Source organism: Anneissia japonica, unplaced genomic scaffold, assembly GCF_011630105.1.
Source record: "Anneissia japonica isolate Jap-2015-1 unplaced genomic scaffold, ASM1163010v1 scaffold685_len2926416_cov193, whole genome shotgun sequence".
NCBI lineage: Eukaryota > Metazoa > Echinodermata > Crinoidea > Comatulida > Comatulidae > Anneissia > Anneissia japonica.
The window spans coordinates 369,787-387,310 of record NW_022692922.1 but is presented as its reverse complement, the minus strand read 5'-3'; the positions used below and the strand labels follow the sequence as shown (position 1 = coordinate 387,310).

At 34.4% G+C, this 17,524-nt stretch overlaps 1 protein-coding gene across 1 annotated transcript in view; it reads right to left on the bottom strand.

The window, feature by feature from the left end:
* Nucleotides 1-16,521, bottom strand: part of LOC117100491 — a 26,256-nt gene extending 9,735 nt beyond the window's left edge. Inside the window, exons 1-2 of the mRNA XM_033240201.1 lie at nt 16,384-16,521; nt 16,195-16,277 (exon numbers count right to left, since the gene is read on the bottom strand). The gene's annotated coding sequence lies outside the window, so the exon portion shown is untranslated. The remainder of the gene's footprint in view (nt 1-16,194; nt 16,278-16,383) is intronic.
* Between the last annotated feature and the right edge of the window lie 1,003 nt (nt 16,522-17,524).

The window sequence follows — 17,524 nt, the reverse complement described above, 5'->3', positions numbered from 1 at the left end:
CAGCAAGTCTTAAAATATAGGCTATTCGAGCAAGGACTTTTAACTGTTACCAGGAGAGGAAGCTGGCTGGTTTAAGCCGTCTAACTTGAATTAGCCTTATGTGCGGAATTGTTGTGCAAATGAGCCAGATAAGCACAATCTGCACATGCTCAGAAAAACAAAACTTTCCTTAGCCACACTGCGTATCGGCTAGGCGTACAGCAGCTAGGCCTAGCTTATCTTATTTTTGTTTGGTACGCACCACTGACTTAGGCTGTTTGTCATCACTTCAAGATGTCTACCGAAAAGACGTATTAAAATCCAAATATTGGCGTTTGTGAGCAATATATTTTAATTTTATATAGGTAAGTAGTAAATATATGAATAATTTTAATGCACTAGTTAGTTGATAACTTCATTCTAATTTGTTTTGGGTCTTTTTTCTGCATTTTTATAAGCGGTTAGACATGGCCTAGGCCGGGTCTAGGCTAGCCTAATCACATCAATTTAAAATCAAATTTGTAGACATACTTGCCTTATATCTCAACTTGCAGGTGATTTTATTGGTAGACTAGTTTGTTGTTAAGTGTGTAAGTATGACTGATTTGCATGTCAAGTGAAATTAGTACCCTTATTTTGCCTTGTTTTACCGTACCGTAATTCTCGGCTAGGCCTAGTGAAAGGGTATTTGATACACAGTTATGACACTATGCACTAATAAACGATAGCTTGACACTATATAAGCTTGATAATCCTTTATTTAACACAAAACAACCCTTTCTGTGGACGACCATACCTCCACCCCCTACTTCCGCCCCAACCTAACCACGAGGTACCCCAACCTTCCCATCATCCACCAATCTTCCCATCATACACCAATCCCTATGATGCATAACTAATGAGCACCGTTACACTAGCTGTACCCCTAGCCGATACGCAGTGTGGCCATGGTGTGGCCAAGGTAATTCAACAAAAGGACGCACATCTCCGCTCTCGAACATAGCGCGTGCGTACAGTCCTTTGATCTTTACTGTGGCATCGACAATCCGATACTAGTTGCGAGTACAGCCGTCAATTATTAGTCTATGCGTGCCATTCGTCTTATGGTGTTACGAATTTTATAAAATGTCATGTTCTTATGTAACATTAATCTGTCATTTTGACAATGTTGGCATAAGGTGCCGAGGACGAAAATTTGAGTATATACGGAACTTTTATTAATTTTTTCTGCGAAGTGAGTCTCATGAACGACAATTCACCACAAATTTGGTAAAATTAATGTTGAAATGAAGAATATATTTCAGTCTAATGTTAGTGCAAAATATCATTAAGCCTTTGTAATCACCGCACGACGCACGACGTGTAGGGACGCACGTGCGCCTAGAATGTCGATGCCAGAGTTATAACCTTTGATGTCCTGAGATGTGCGTCCTTTTGTTGAATTACCTTGGTGTGGCTAAGGAAAGTTTTGTTTTTCTGAGCATGCGCAGATTGTGCTTATCCGGCTCATTTGCATAACAATACCGCACATAAGGCTAATTCAAGTTAGACGGCTTAAACCAGCCAGCTTCCTATCCTGGTAACAGTTAAAAGTCCTTGATTCGAACGTACATAATATATTTATAGCATGCTGCTTGTTTGACTTCACCACTTTTTCTACACTCTCTGATTTCTTGTAACCAGTTAGACGGAATTATAAAATAATAATTAGTTATTGAAAACCGCCATATTTTAATAATACTGCGGGAATAACACTATTGAAAATAACACGTGTTCTCAATATCTGCTTTGAACGTCGAGATCATAAAAGATAATAGCGGCGGATTCAAGGGAAAATAAATAAATAAAACTAACAGTGCAATTTCTAGCAATCTGCTTGTAACTTCTGGGGGTTGCCCAAGGCACCTGCCTTTTTTAAAATTTGTTCATAAACGATATTTATTTTAATATACCTCTAGTTGCTATTTAATTGCTGACCATATTGTTTTGTTTAGACCTATATTTTGTTACAATGATGTTCTTTTATTGCATAATGATATCAATCGAAAATTGGGCTACTGATAATTCTTTGATTTTTAATATAAAGAAGCCGAAGATTATGCATATAATAACTAGAAAACGTAATTTTACTAAGCCTAGCCTAATTATTTTTTAAATGGTGATTTAATCATCTTGGAATCCATCACAGTAAATTGTCTTGGAATACTCAAGTTTATTATTTCTAGGGCAAACCGTAAGGTTGGTCTTATTTTTGCCATAGCTGGTGACTGATCAACAGAAGCACTTTCATGTCTTTATAAATCTCTTGTTTCACCCATTATTGATTATGGCCTGCCTGCATGGGGACCCCATTATGAAAATCAAAAACACCGAGTCTTTAAATAGGGGAAACCCACTGAGATCTAAAAAATGTACTATCAACAAACGTCAAAGATTAGTATTGTTAGTTCTAGCTATACCTAGACAGTGGCATAGTGTAGTTGATCTGGAGGGGTGCGATATTTGGCGTAACTAGGGAACAGTGAAATTACACTGTTCCCTGGCGTAACGAAGGGCCGAAGGCCCCGAGCCAGGCGCTGGTGGCAGGGAGCCGTGAAGGGCCCAGTGGGAATATGGGGGAAGGCCCCATCCGCTCCGGTGTTTGTAGCGTTTTGTGATGTATTTTGTCTTTCGGCACAATTAAGTTCTTGATACAGTATCGTGATTTGAAATTTGAAAAAAAAGAGTAATATTGTAATTAAGATAATACTTTGTTCGTAAATGTAACTTAATTTCTTGTTACACATTGTTTCATTTTTATTACGGTATATTGTATAAAACAAATTATTAAATAAAGTTTAAAACTTTCAATCAAACAAGACTAAAATGTTTTTGTACTTTCTAATTATTACTGTTGCATGTGTTATTGGTATTATTGGTAATTAAAAAAATAATAATAATGTCGGCGTCATTTGATGTATTTTTAAAATTATGATAACATCATGGAGGAAATATATTAATATATTTCCTCCATGATAACATTTACAACCCATTAATTCACATTAGGTTGTTGCTTCGACTATTTCCCCAGTACTGTATTCTGTATAGTACGGAAGAATGCTGTTTAAGAATTGTTTTTTTTTTTATTTAGCTTGGGCAGAGTTTGAGGCAAACGTCAATGAATTAATTCCAACGATCTACCCTTATTTCCATATTTCCCCTAAGTTTTTAAATATTCAAAAATCTATATCTCATTAACCAGTTTTTATCTCATTAACCAAGTCTTTTATCAAAGTTTAAGAAGAAAATTAAGACGTTTGTATTTTACTGTATAGGCAATCATGTATTTTTTATATTAATTTGTTGGTCTTTTTTTTTTATTGTATTTTTAAAGCTATTCTATATAAATACATTTCCGAAATAAGAAAATGAATGTAAAGGTTTATTGTACGTTTTTGTTTGTCTTGTAAGTAATCCTCATTTTATAACAACGACCTTGTACAATAATATTCAACTCCCTGTTGGAAGCCTAGGTAAAGTAAATTTAAGTGATGAAATTTGATATTAATTAGTCGGGTAATTATTTTAAAAAAATATTTATTATAAATTATATCATAATAAAAGCGTGATAAGTTTCTGGTGTTTATTGCACATTTTCCTCCTGTGTAGGTAGATCCATAGAGATTTTCTCTATGGTAGATCATGCTTTAATGTCGCAATCCACTGGTACAAAAAGTTTTATGCTGCCCGCCCAATACTGCGAATCATGATTTTTTGCTCATAGTCAAAATGCATGCGCAGAAAGAACTTCGTAGTTAATTATTGAACTGCCCATGCGTGTAATGAAAATAAAATGCATTTTGGCCGAATTCGCCTAGTGGAAAAAACGACGGCCGTACGTAGTCACTGTTCCCTGGTAGGACACATTAGCGCCTGCACGTAAACAGTAAGGAAGGAAAGAATACACTTTATTTATTTCGAATTAATATGTTATACTTAAATAGCGCTTAACGCCAACAAGGCCGCTAAGCGCTTCACATTACTACCCCCGGCCATTCTATTAAGCTTGGAACGCAAACTCAATCTCCGGAGTATTCCATAACGTTGCAGCAGCTACATCGGCACCTTTTGAAATTTAACCCACCAGGTACCCATTTATACTCCTGGGTGGAGAGAAGCAAGTGCCTTGCCCAAGGACACAAGTGAAATGCACAGCGAGGGATTTGAAACCCGAGGTTGGGAAACGAAACCGTTGCCACCGCGCCAAACCACTAATTACTGTAGTGTTTATTCATACTTGAGATTAAATTTAAAGTTTTAATATTGTTTTACGACTAGGCATATCATAGGTGTGTATGAGTACTTTTGTTGGCCTAATCGAGATCTGCTTGCTGCCCTGCAAATTTTCCATTGTGGTACTGACAGGCCTAGGCTTAGGCCTATACACCAGCTGAACTGTTTTACCTTCTGACTGATTGGCTGCTGATGCATTCGAAATACTAATGAAGCCTTAAGACACATTTTAGAAACGTTATTTCCGGGTTCACATAAGAAATAGGGGAAAGAAAACAGGAAATTTCTTTTTAAAATATTTGCTCTTTTGGTCTATTAATATCACACCTATTTCTTAGAAGTTCTATATATACCCATATAAGTTAATATTCCCAACATGAACGGCAATATAATTTGTCTGGAGATCGTGGGTTCGGGTCCCACCCGAGAACAACTTGCGATTTTTTGTTTTCAAACGTACTGAGTATTCAGTTCATTTCCACGTCAGGTAGGGCAAAATTACACCTATAAATATACGGTAATTTCTGGTAAGGAGCGACAAACGGAAGGACGCGATGATTTTGTTATTACCACGCCTGCTCTTCTAACAGTACTTTTGCGCTTAGAGTGCTCTTTAGTGATTCTCTTTTACGATTATTACACCTATTTCCATTTAAAATTCTACCCGTATGTTACGGTTGTTAGTTGCATACCAGGCCTATTTCATTAAATATACTTAATTAAATCAATTTTATAACTTGTTTAACCATCGAGGAATAACTTATTAACCCATGGTTTAACTATATCAGTATTGACATTATGTTAACTAACCGTTAATGTTTACATTTCTAACGTTTGTTAATACACTGTATGCAATTTCTTATTTTATGCAATTTCTTATTTTAACATACAGTGTATTAACAAACTTTAGAAATGTAAATATTAATATATATATAATAATAGTGTAGTTTTATATAGCGCACATATCCATCTAATGTAAGATGCTCAGGGCTCTTGATATGTGGACTAGGAAGTCGATCAATGACTTTCTTCGCCCCTAAGGGTCCCTTCGTGTCTGTGCATACCCGGTAACCCGGTACCAGCAAATCTCGTCGTCCACCACAGGGGCTTTCTGTTCCAGTACACCGGGGTATCCCTCTAATCGTCTCGAAGGATGTACTGGGTTCTTAATAGTGCACACGAGCCATTGTATACACTGGGCCTACGGTTTATAGTCCTTATCCGAGAAGACTTGTTCTACCACCAGAACCATATGCGAGCGTGCCGTTCGAACCAGCGCCCATATTACGGCTATAGCTAACTTATTAACCCATGGTTTAACTATATCAGTATTGACATTATGTTAACTAACCGTTAATGTTTACATTTCTAACGTTTGTTAATACACTGTATGCAATTTCTTATCCGGATACTGCTAACGGTTAGCGCTAACCGATCGGGCGTTCTCACGCTGGTGCTAACGGTTAGCGCTAAAGGTTAGCTCCCGATCCAGATACTAGGGCTCTCATGAGAACCAGGCTAAGTGTTTGTGGGACAACACGTGAGTTTTTATGACACGCGCGCACTGTTCCGATAGGTCAGTTATCAAGTTTGAATGACACCCCGGAAAAGTTCATTCATTAGAAGTATAATAATTATTGTGCAAGTCATACATTTATTAGGTAATTCAATCCGTAGAGTCTCCTCTAATTAGAGGTTGATTGATTGTCGAAAAGTGTTCATTAGGCATAGTATAACCAAATTTTTAATATCATATTGAAAATGTTGATGTTATACTAGTTGTATTAAAACATAGCAATGAACACCATAATGCATACGGTATAAATTAATAACCATTAACCATTAATATCGTGGCAGTCATACATATATTAGGTAATTCCAAATCCGTCGAGTCGCCTCTAATTAAAGTTTTATTGATTGTCTAGGCTAGTTATCTGGAGGTCGTGGGTTCGATTCCCACACGAATCACTTTTTTTGGCTACAATTTGGGAACGTACCGAGTATTACAGCACGTCAGGTAGTCAATCCTATGATATTTTCCTGATGGAAACTCACATCGAAATATACTAGTTAAGTTGTAAACAAGTGTATCTGTTATGTTAGTTGTGTTATTATAACAATCGATACCTTATTGGATTTATACGTATTATTAAACGTGTACATATCTCAACTTGCCAAACAAGAATAAAATCTTATAGAAATACCTACGGGTACCAGTTAAAAAAACCATCAAAGATAGCTAGTAAGTCTAGAAACATCATTTTATCTCGGACCTATTACATGCATCCTTCATTCCTAAATAATGAAGTATGATGCATTTTCTGAGCATAATATTAATAGGCGAACATATCACTTGATCATTTTTCAAGCACTTACTTCAAAGCGTCCCCGTAGAATACATACTTGCCACTGGGACAAGTTATGGTTATATCTGGTACTAGTTAGGCGAACTAGATAATCAATTACCGTATATAGTTTAATACATTAGTTTCATACAAAGTAACACATATATCATTGCTGGCGACAGTTCAGACTTATAATTTTATATCCAAGGTTGAGCTACTGCCATCGTGTCTAATACGATGTTATTAGGTTTGATACATTGCTGATAAAACATACACCCATTTAAGCGTTCATATCTCCCGATAGGATAAGTACGTACGTTTCATTGAGAAATCTACATTCACAGATAAAACACAGCACAGGGCATAAACATTTTATGATTACAGAAGAAACATTCAAAAATAAATGATAGGCCTAGTTTGTATTACTTGACTTTTTTTGGATATCAAAAAATCAAAATCAGCTGAATTAGATTGATTTTAACCTTTAAAAATAAAGTTCATATACTTGTAAACAAGCAATTATGGAGCTTCTAAAACAAGTCAGTAGCCAGGTTTTTTATGAGGTTCTGGCAAACCATTCAGCAAAAACCTCCCATCATTTTTAACATACGTCAATGTTGCATTTGTATGATATTTATAATATTGCGTATCTCTTTTAAACTGCAAGAAGTAGCATTATTTGCGTTTTATTTAAAACTCAAGCTTCGGAGCCCTCTGGACCCCATGTCCAGAACCCCCTCCCCACCCCTTTGGTAGATGATAGCTACATGCCTGTAAATGTAGGGATATAAAGATTTAAAATAATATATTAATCTTCTATTTTTTTACATCAATTTCCAAAATTACAACTACTGACAGTATGTAAATATATGTATGTTTGACTATAGACCTTAGTGTGTTTTAATGCGCCTGACCAGCGCTATTCCTTTAAATAGCTCGAGGCATGTTTGACTTGTTCTTCATGTGTTGTGTGATTACATCCTACGTATGCACGCCTATTAATTGATGTATTGACAATATTTTAAAGCGTAGGTCTGCCAACAATATTTCTCCATGATTCTAAAATTGAGGTTTTTATATTTAAAAGCCTGTAATTTATTTAGTATTTACAATTATATCGCTTCTTAGAATTACGTTATTTGGTGTTTTGTTATCAATATGGTAAAACAATAATGATCATATTATAAAAGTACGTCTTATGATATTATTAATAATAGGTTTTATAAGACTTTCATAACATTTACATTTAACGTTATTTTAATATCCCGAAAACTTCTATAAATTTTGATATTAAACAGTTCAGCGGATCGTGTGAAAAAACTTACGGTACAGTACTACAAATCTGTTTTACTACTTATCACAACAATGCTTATACTACTAACTAACACCACCTGAATATTGTGCTGACATGCGTGCGTACGTACGCGTAATTAAATAGGGAACAAACTTAAACAAACTCACAAATTCGTTTTCTAAAGAGACACTTTACCGGTGAAATATAAGAAAGTGAAAAACTGAAATAGGAATAACTGAGTCCTAAATATTGAATATGAACAATTATTGGATAGCCATTGTTAGCAACCATACAAATCTAGATCTAGGCACGCTGCTGCTGTTGGTGCTAATCTTATAGGCAGTGGCGTAACGCCGGTGCCGGGGCTCTCCGGCTTAATGACACTGGGGCCATTGTAAGAGATATTGCAGCTGATTTCCTTAAAATAGAGATGCATTGTGTGTCAACAAATACAATACAAACACAGTACCTGTGTAAAGTTTATATAATTAAACAAATATATTATAATGTTTCATTTTCTAGGTTTAAAAAATCATTTACCTCGTTAAGAAGTTTTAAATGAATGAAACTTCAGCTTATCATTCGGTATAAATTCTCGTTTCTTTGGTCAAGCAAGGCCCAGAATGTTTCTATAATGCTGTTTTTAATGCCATTTTTTATTAATGTAAACTGTCATTACTAAGCCTAATCTTATAATAAAAACGTTTAGAATGCAGAAACGATTGGAATACAACTGGATCTTCTTTAACACACTTATCATGCACGGTACTCCTTTAAATTCTGCTGTTATGAACAGCTGAAACTCCAAAACCAGCCTTATCACTCACTACGTGCTTCCAATAATATGATAAAAGATAAATTCTCAGTTCTGTACAAATTAAGTTTCAAGTGGTGTAATTAACCATTCACCTAGTTGGCATTATTATTAGCATCTGGTTATCAGAATATTATTTCTCATACTTAGCCACGATGCTTGACATAATTAATTTAGAGTAATGGAAAATAGATCCAAAATATGCAATACCAATTACCAGGCTGCCACAAGCATAAGGGGACTCTCGTGATAAAAAAAAAACAGACCCCCCCCCCATCCCTCCACGATGAGTTTAATACTTATTCTACCTAAAGTACATGAGGGTAAACAGGAATTCCTTTGTATAAATTTAAATAAAATGGTGGCAACCGTGTTCTCTAATATAATTATTTGCAATGAACTCACATAAGAAAGTCAATTTATCTTTCCTATCATCCCTAGAAAATTTATCATTTTATAAGACAGAATGCGAAACCACGATGGCGTGAATCTTCCATCCCCCTCTTAATTCTGTTTCAAGTATGACAAATTGTAACCACCTGCGTAATATTTTACGCTGGGATGGGCTTAATTAAGACGCCAAATTATTCAAATAGGGTGGGTTTTGTTAGGTTATAGGCTAAAGGCTGATTTGGCAAAACGTTACAGTATCTTATTGTGCATAATATATTTTACTATGACATGAAGTTTCCTCTTTTACCTACGGCAGCTTATAGATTGCTATTAAGTAATCCACGAGCCTTCGCCAGCAGTCTATGACTTCACTTGAGATTACCGTCATCCAAATCACGCAGTTGCTGGTTCAGTATTCAAATATCAGCCATCTATTACACAAAAATTTCGTCAAGATTCGAAATTAGGCTAGTATAGCAATTGAGAATGGAGTACAGTACAGTCAACTAATTTCATTTGACTATTCTTTGATGTATAGCAGTAAGGTTTTGGTTCGGTTTTGTGTCACTTTACCTACCTTGTTGCAGGCAAGAGTAGGGTTATTAAAGTCACTAAATGGGTTTGCCCATACCTAAACGGCAGGTTAAATTCCCAATTCAATGATTACTACCAGTAATATGAAGATACTCCAAATGAAGCAGTGGTGGCTCAGAAATTTTCAAATAGGGGTCCAACAAGTCCGGGATAGTCCGAACCAGGGGCCGATTATAGAGTTTTTATGAGGGTCGGAATAAATTCATTGGTGGGGTCTATGGAGAGAGATTTTATGGTTAATGATGGCCCAAAATTGTGATTTTAGACCAACATATGAGTTATATGTTTGTCCGACGCAGGGGTGGGGGGAGGGGAGGATGGTGGGTAACTAAAGAATAAGGTTATTCAATTTGACCATTGAAGTTGAGTAACTTACCTAGCTGGGCACTCGAGCTGCAGCAGCACACTGGTGTAAATATAATGTAATAGAACCAGGGCACAGATTTCACAAAAAAAAAAATAAATAGATAAAATAAAAATAAAACACACACACACAAAGTTGTTACCACCAGTTTAAACCAACTGCGCTATGCTACACTAGGCTAATTAATATACAGACACGTAGCCTATGATTTAATTGAAAAATAATGATTTCCACCAACAATCAAATTAAAATAGAATAAATGCACATTACTTAATAGGAAATTTCCATTTTTAATTTAAAAACATTTGATTAGGCAAATCAATTATTTTGCTTTCGCAGTGTATGTTTTGTAAAATTCTATTATTCAGATTGAAAGCTGTGACAATCATTCTTGATTTTTTTAGTTCGTTGTAAAGTCACAGATACTTCAATGTTTGCTCTAAATTAGGCTTAGGCCTATATTTCCACACACTTACACACATAGGCATACCTGTAGGCATTGAGAAATAGCGTTATTACATGAACTCGATGATTATCGAATGAGTGAATACATGATTAATGAGTGAAGAAATAAAAGTATGGATAAATGAAAGAATGAACAAAATAACGAATTAATTAATGAATTAATGAATAAATGAATGAACAAAGGAACGAACGAATGATTGAATGAATGAATGAACTAACGAACGAATGAATGAATGAATGAATGAATGAATGATTTAATTAATTAATTAATTAATTAATTAATTAATTAATTAATTAATTAATAATTAAAACGATAGATGGATTGACAGATGGATGGACGACTGAATGGATGATTGTTTAAATCATTTGGAGGCTGATAATAATAGCGTGTTTAACGCCTACATATTTGTTACATTCTTGTTGACAATCTGTAGACATATATGCTCACAGTGGAATATTTGTGGTCAATAAATTCCCCACACACAATATACACAATGTACATTTTTGGCATTTCAACCTTACCTCCATGGTTATACAACAATAATGCCTACGCCCGTGCTTGTTCGGTAAACAAGTTTAACTATCAAACGTCAAATTATCAATTGGCATTGGCTATCTACGTCGTCAAGAGTCCTAGTTCAGCTTTATTTTGTCTTGTGTAACGTAACTCTAGATAAGCTCGTACATTACTCTTTTTAACTTAATTGTCACGATGATTGGGCATAATAATAGCTCTGATAGAAAGAGGAAGAAATTAAAAAAATGAGAAAAGTAGAAGAGAAAATTGAGGAGGAAACGTAGAGGAGGATGAGTAGTAGGGCCAAAATGACGATGATGATGATTATGATGATGATAGTAATTGTTATTGTCGCGATGGAATAATAGACAATAACTGGATTTGCGTTAGGAGAAACATGTATAGGTGTAATTTTGCCTAACCTAACGTGGAAATGTACCGAATAAACTGTACATTTGAAAACAATTGCGAAAAAAATCGCTTGGGGAAAATGTTCACACTTTACAAATCCAATTTCCATTGAGATATCACAATTAGCATTACTAATAGGCCTACTAATATTCATTACACCTTGTATTTATGCCAGGAAATTAGAAATATTTACATTTTGACATACAGGAATTGAAGGGTAAACGTATTCATTTGATAAATAGAAAACATGTCACTCCCAATAAAATTACTAACGGTATGACAGCAAAACTAGAGATGTTCCATTGCCTTATAGAATTTCAAAACATTTATGTCACCCAAGTAGCCAGGATTTTCAACAGTGTGGGACAATTTAAGAGTGGAAATGATCCAAGGGTGGACCCAATCAAAAAGTGGACCCATTTTGGACTACCGGTACTATTATTGTGTAATGTGTCTTATTGTCTGTTGTGTACCCAGTTTTTAGACTATATCGATTATTGGCAAGAGAGGAGGAATGGGGAGGCCTGCCAGAGAGGCAAGGCACCCCTTCCCCCACTCATCCAGATGCAACTCCTTAGAAAACTATTTTTCTTTTTTTCAAATGTAAATTTTTTTTTACTTTTAAATATAATATAGGCCTAACAGATAATTGTTTAAAAAAATATATAATGTAACAGATAATTGTTTTGCAAAAAAAAAAGGAAAAAAAGGAGAGGAATAAACATCAGGAAAGCCCACATCCACCTTAGTCTCACTATGGTTGGGGCTGAGGCAAAAATGTAAGATGTGTAACCCTCGATGCCTGGAAACGACTTAAAACAGTTACCAAATGTCTTAATTTTAACTATTTCTAGCAAAAAATAAGAGTAAAGGATGAACATCAAGAATGTACACATCCTAAGGTAAAAAGAAATTAAAGTGTGGCAAATCTAGATGCCTGGAAATTGTACTTTCATGTTTAAACATTCCCGCACTTTTTTCAGACAGGAGTAAAGTACACATTCACCTCAGCTCCACTATGGTTGGAGCTGTGGTTGAAAAAAAAAATAAGGGTTTGGCAACTCTGCATGTCTGATGGCACTCTCAGACTTTAAAAATTGTTTTCAAGACTCTTTATTTTAAATGTAATATATCAGATAATTTGTTGCAAAAAGTAGGAGGAAGGGTGGGCATGGAAAAGTCCACATCCTCAGCCCCATGATCAGGGCTGAGGTGGATTTTTTTTTTAATATAGAAGATGTTCACACAAAATCTAACTAAGGTGGACCCATATTTTAAAATGTTGGCCCATTTCAAGTTCAAGTTCAAGTTCAAGTTTCTCTTTATTGTCACGTAAAAGTTCACATGAAATTCTAAAGGTTAAGAAGCAGTACACCATATACACAAATATAAATAGATAAAAGGTGTTAAAATAAAGATACAATTCATTAGTAAATATAGAAAAATATATAATAAGATACATAAGCATAGAATCTAACTACTGTATATACACTTATAGATTGCAGCTATTTCATGCTTATAAACTGAATAATGTGAACCATTTAAACAAAAATCGCCATACTTATTTTATGCATAAGATGTATCTAATAGTGGACATATCTTTTAAAAGTTGAACCATTTCATGCGCGTGTAAACTGCATAATGTGTATCATTTTATTAATTTGGGACCTATTTTATACCTAAAATCTAACCAATTATTATATAATTCGCTGTTATTGATGAGGAAATTATTTTCTCGGTCTAATGTTCATTTTAAGTTTAAAGCCTACGCCTAAATTTTATGAAAAGCAATTACAATGTTGAATTTTATCATTCAAGTTAAGCCTTCCTAAAGAGTCACTTATCTTGTTTACGTAGTGGTGAGTTTAAACTTGGTGTTGAATGCAGGTGAAATATAGTAAATCAATAAAAGTGGGAGTAGTAGAATTTTCTATGTTGATATTTAGCATTTTTTGGCGGATATCAAAATCTGTCTAATATATTCACAGCACGAATTCCTTGGAATTATACAAAATTTCAATTATCGAACTTTACTCAAAGTCCACATCATTTGTGCGGTACATTATTTGTAGTGGAACATGTCTAATGTCTAATTAACTTGTTGAAAACCGCCTAAGGTGCTTAAGAAGTGAAGGTAAATAGCGTTTGTATGTCAGTTAATATCACGAAGTTAAATAAAAGAGAGAAACGACTCGTAGAGAAAATCGCCAACTTTTGAGCAGGCTTATTAGTCTGTTTTGCACAGAAGATAATATGGCCGAAATCGACATTGCACATGCACACAAGCTTCAATATTTTGCCGTTAAATCATAATAAATTGCCGTGCTTACGAATTCGCGTCTACTTTTACAATTTGATTAATTACTTATTTATAGTACGTATCTAAATTACTTTATAATGTGTTTAAGAAAAATTAAAGAATTTTTGGAACAAGGAGCAATCATGGTTAAATCATCCTATAGTGAGGATTAACTGTTGTTAATCAGCAAAAATTATCATATCCCATCTTAAATTTGTTAAAATATCATTGTTTTATGTGATTATTACTCTAAGACCTCGAACATTTATCGTCCCTTGAGCAACCTCATATTATTTGACAGATTAAAGCATACTCTACACAGTGAATAAATTGTTCATTATTGTACTACTTTTCGTGTGTAAAGTTAATAAGTAGAGCGCATTCAATACATGGACCGTTTCGTCACGTTTTGTGAAGTACACAGCCAATAATAATACATTATTATCCTTTGAACTTTAAACAATTTTTATAATTATTCAATTACATTACATATATTGACCTTTAAATTGTAAACGGTAAAGAAAAGGAATATGTTAGCGAAAAATTCGCCCCAATTCATTAAGCATCGCAAGACAGTCTAGAGTTCATCGTTTAACATTCAATTTGCAGCCAACTTAAACTTTTCTTCTAAACTGTTGCAATGAATTGGATAAAAATATTTAAAGTATTAACAGATATTTTTTTTATAACTTACCGGTACTTAATCTACAAATCTATAGATAAATCCTTCTTAGACAAATAAGAGACTGAAAATAAGAATGGTGTGTTTTTGTACATTTTTCTTTATAGATAGGTTATAACATTTGAAAGAGTTATCCTTTTGCCTGAAACACTGGCCTCATGTGAATAGTAAAGGGGCACAATGAACCGTTCCGATAAGCCCCATCCCACATTTGTTGCTACAAAGTGAGTTTTGAGACATGCGCGTATTCCGGGTTTGATTGATACTCCGAAAAAGGTCCAGTAGTCCTCTTTTGTTAGCTGACATTTATACAAATAAATTTAGTTCTTCCTCCCATAGAGCTTAACTGCGTACGATATCGTGCGTTTTATTTAGATTGCCCGCACTCGCTGATCAATAAAACGCAAAGTGCGCTAGCATGAGTGTAAACATGCGATGCTTGTGAAGTAACCGCTTTACATAAGACGAATGGTTTATATGGCTCAGGGAGGTTTTTCAGTCTGACAGGCTTTTATGAGAATCGGCCCAGACTACTGCCATTTAGATAATCAATTCTGGCGTAAGGGATTATGATTCCGGAATGTCAGGGAAAATTCTGTAATTTATAGTTTTGGATTATTCATGATTGTGTTTAAAGTAACCGGACGTAAATGTTTCTAAAGCATATTCTTAATTACATTTGGTTGAGAATAACATTCACCATTAAGGAGATAATGAAGGCGATCTTTGAAATATTAGGCCAAGTAAAAAAAGTAGTTTCTCGTCCTAATAGTAGTTTCTCGTCCTAATAGTAGTTTCTCGTCCTAATAGGCCTATTAAAAAAAAAGGAGAATGAGGGCACTTTTTTTTTCTCCCAGGTGGCAAATCCAAGATGGTCGATGGGAAACAGCTACTGCTTTCTCACTTTTACCAAGTAGACACATTGAAAGCAAATAAAAGAAGCACTTGACATGATTCATACCATACCGTATGTATTCCCAACCACGAGAGAAGAAATTTACTGATGTGAGTTACAGTAGCCAGATTTTCGTACATTTCGTAAAATAAAGGAAATTAAAAAAAATAATACGGTGAGGCAGAGAAAAGAGGGGACGAGAAACTAGCATTTTAAAAAAAAATTGGACTTTACTTTTGTAATATTAACTTCTTCAATATTGTGTCGGTGTGTCATGTGTATCTTAAGATGCAGAGAGCAAGTGGCAGTTCGCATTCGATACTGTATTCAGTAGGCCTATTCAGTATAATTAAATTGCCATTTTTGAAATGCAAATACAATCCGCTCATAAACACAAATGATAACGATGTAACAATACCAGGTAATAAACTATCCCTCGCCGGACACCATCCCCGTATTTTTTTATTTTAATGGCCTTTATATATCATTTACCCTGCTCAAGTTTATACAAATACATACCTCCTTCGTTTTTCACATTAAAAAAAAAACAAAACTAAACTGCGTCCTGTATCACTTATTGAATACTGTACCTATCATTATTAATACGGTTAAAATGCAAATTTTACACAGTTATTGACAATTTATCAAAGTTAGTCCTATTTATTATGTTTTGCCAATTTGCTCAACTCGTACAAACTGCGCATAACTGCTAATTTTATGTCGCTAAATAAGATGGTGAGAAAAATCAACAACACTGACACAGTATTTAAGTGGACTTGACAACAATTCCGAATTGGAAAGAGTAATTTAATTACCGGTAGATGACTCTAATTTTGACATTGATTTTTACGGATAAAACAAAAATCATACCTGATATTATATGCAGGATGTTAAGCCTAATAACTTTGTATCGCCGGTTGTGCTGTGTCCGGTAACAAGTGGTAATGGCACACCTGTAGAATACGTATATGCCTGCCCATTAGACATAGGATAATTATAATATTATACTAGACAGTTATGGGAACACATATAAATACAGAAAAGGTTTTGATTACGTACCCTCTGCTTGCAAGTTACAGATAGTCACTGTGTTTCTTTGGTATTTAGTAGACTCATCAGTGTACGTATGAGGTCAGTTCGTGTATGCTCTTTCCTTTTATATTTACTACGCCGCCCCTTTATCCTCATCATCAGTCAATGTAAACACTAGCAAGTGTTTGATAGCGTACCGGGTGCTACTAGCTTACGGTTCTCATGTACTTCCTACTATAATTATTTTGTCCAATCAATGAATCGATTCATTCATCCATAAATACATCGATCAGTGATTCGGTGAATAGGTAAATCAAGCAAGCAATCAATCAATCAATACGTCAGTCAGTCGGTCTATCAATCAATCAATCAAATAGTCAAGTAACCAACAAGCAACCAATCAATCACTCAATCGATCATTTATTCAACTAATTAACCAATCAATCAATCGATTGATAGATCATTAACCAATCAAGTATTATATTTCAATCAGTGAATCAATCAATCAACCAATCAATCATTCATCCAATTGTGTACCATCACTGGACTTCCCATAATTTCAATACCTAAATCCGCCAATTATGTTTGGAATACTTTAGATGTGTATAAGAGACAGTATATATATTATGCCGTCCTTTAGTTACTTGAAACAACTTCTCAATTTGATCAATATAAGAAATATTTCGCAAAAGGATACAGTGCAAGGCACGGTTATTCACTGGTCACATGAATTGAAATAGCATGCTGATCTTTCTTAAACCGTCATCTTATGGTGATTTTATATAACATTCTAGAACAAGAGACCTATATAAACAACACTTGAAAACGTAGGGGAAAATAAAAAATGTAAAGAGCGGCCTATACTGCCACCCGAAAAATAACGGAAAACCCAAAAGCATTAAAATAAAACATTCATTGCTCATTAAAATTGCTATATCTTAATGTGTTTTTATAAAAACATTCTCGAACCTACAGGCTTATTATAAAACACCAGCTGCAGAAACAGTAAAGTTGGGCATAAAGTTGTAGCAGAAAATAATATTCTCATTTAAAAATAGGTCCATATTCGTACAGATAATCAAGGAAAAACCCCGAAAACATAATAATAATAATAATAATAATAATAATAATAATAACAATAACAATAACAATAATAATAATAATAATA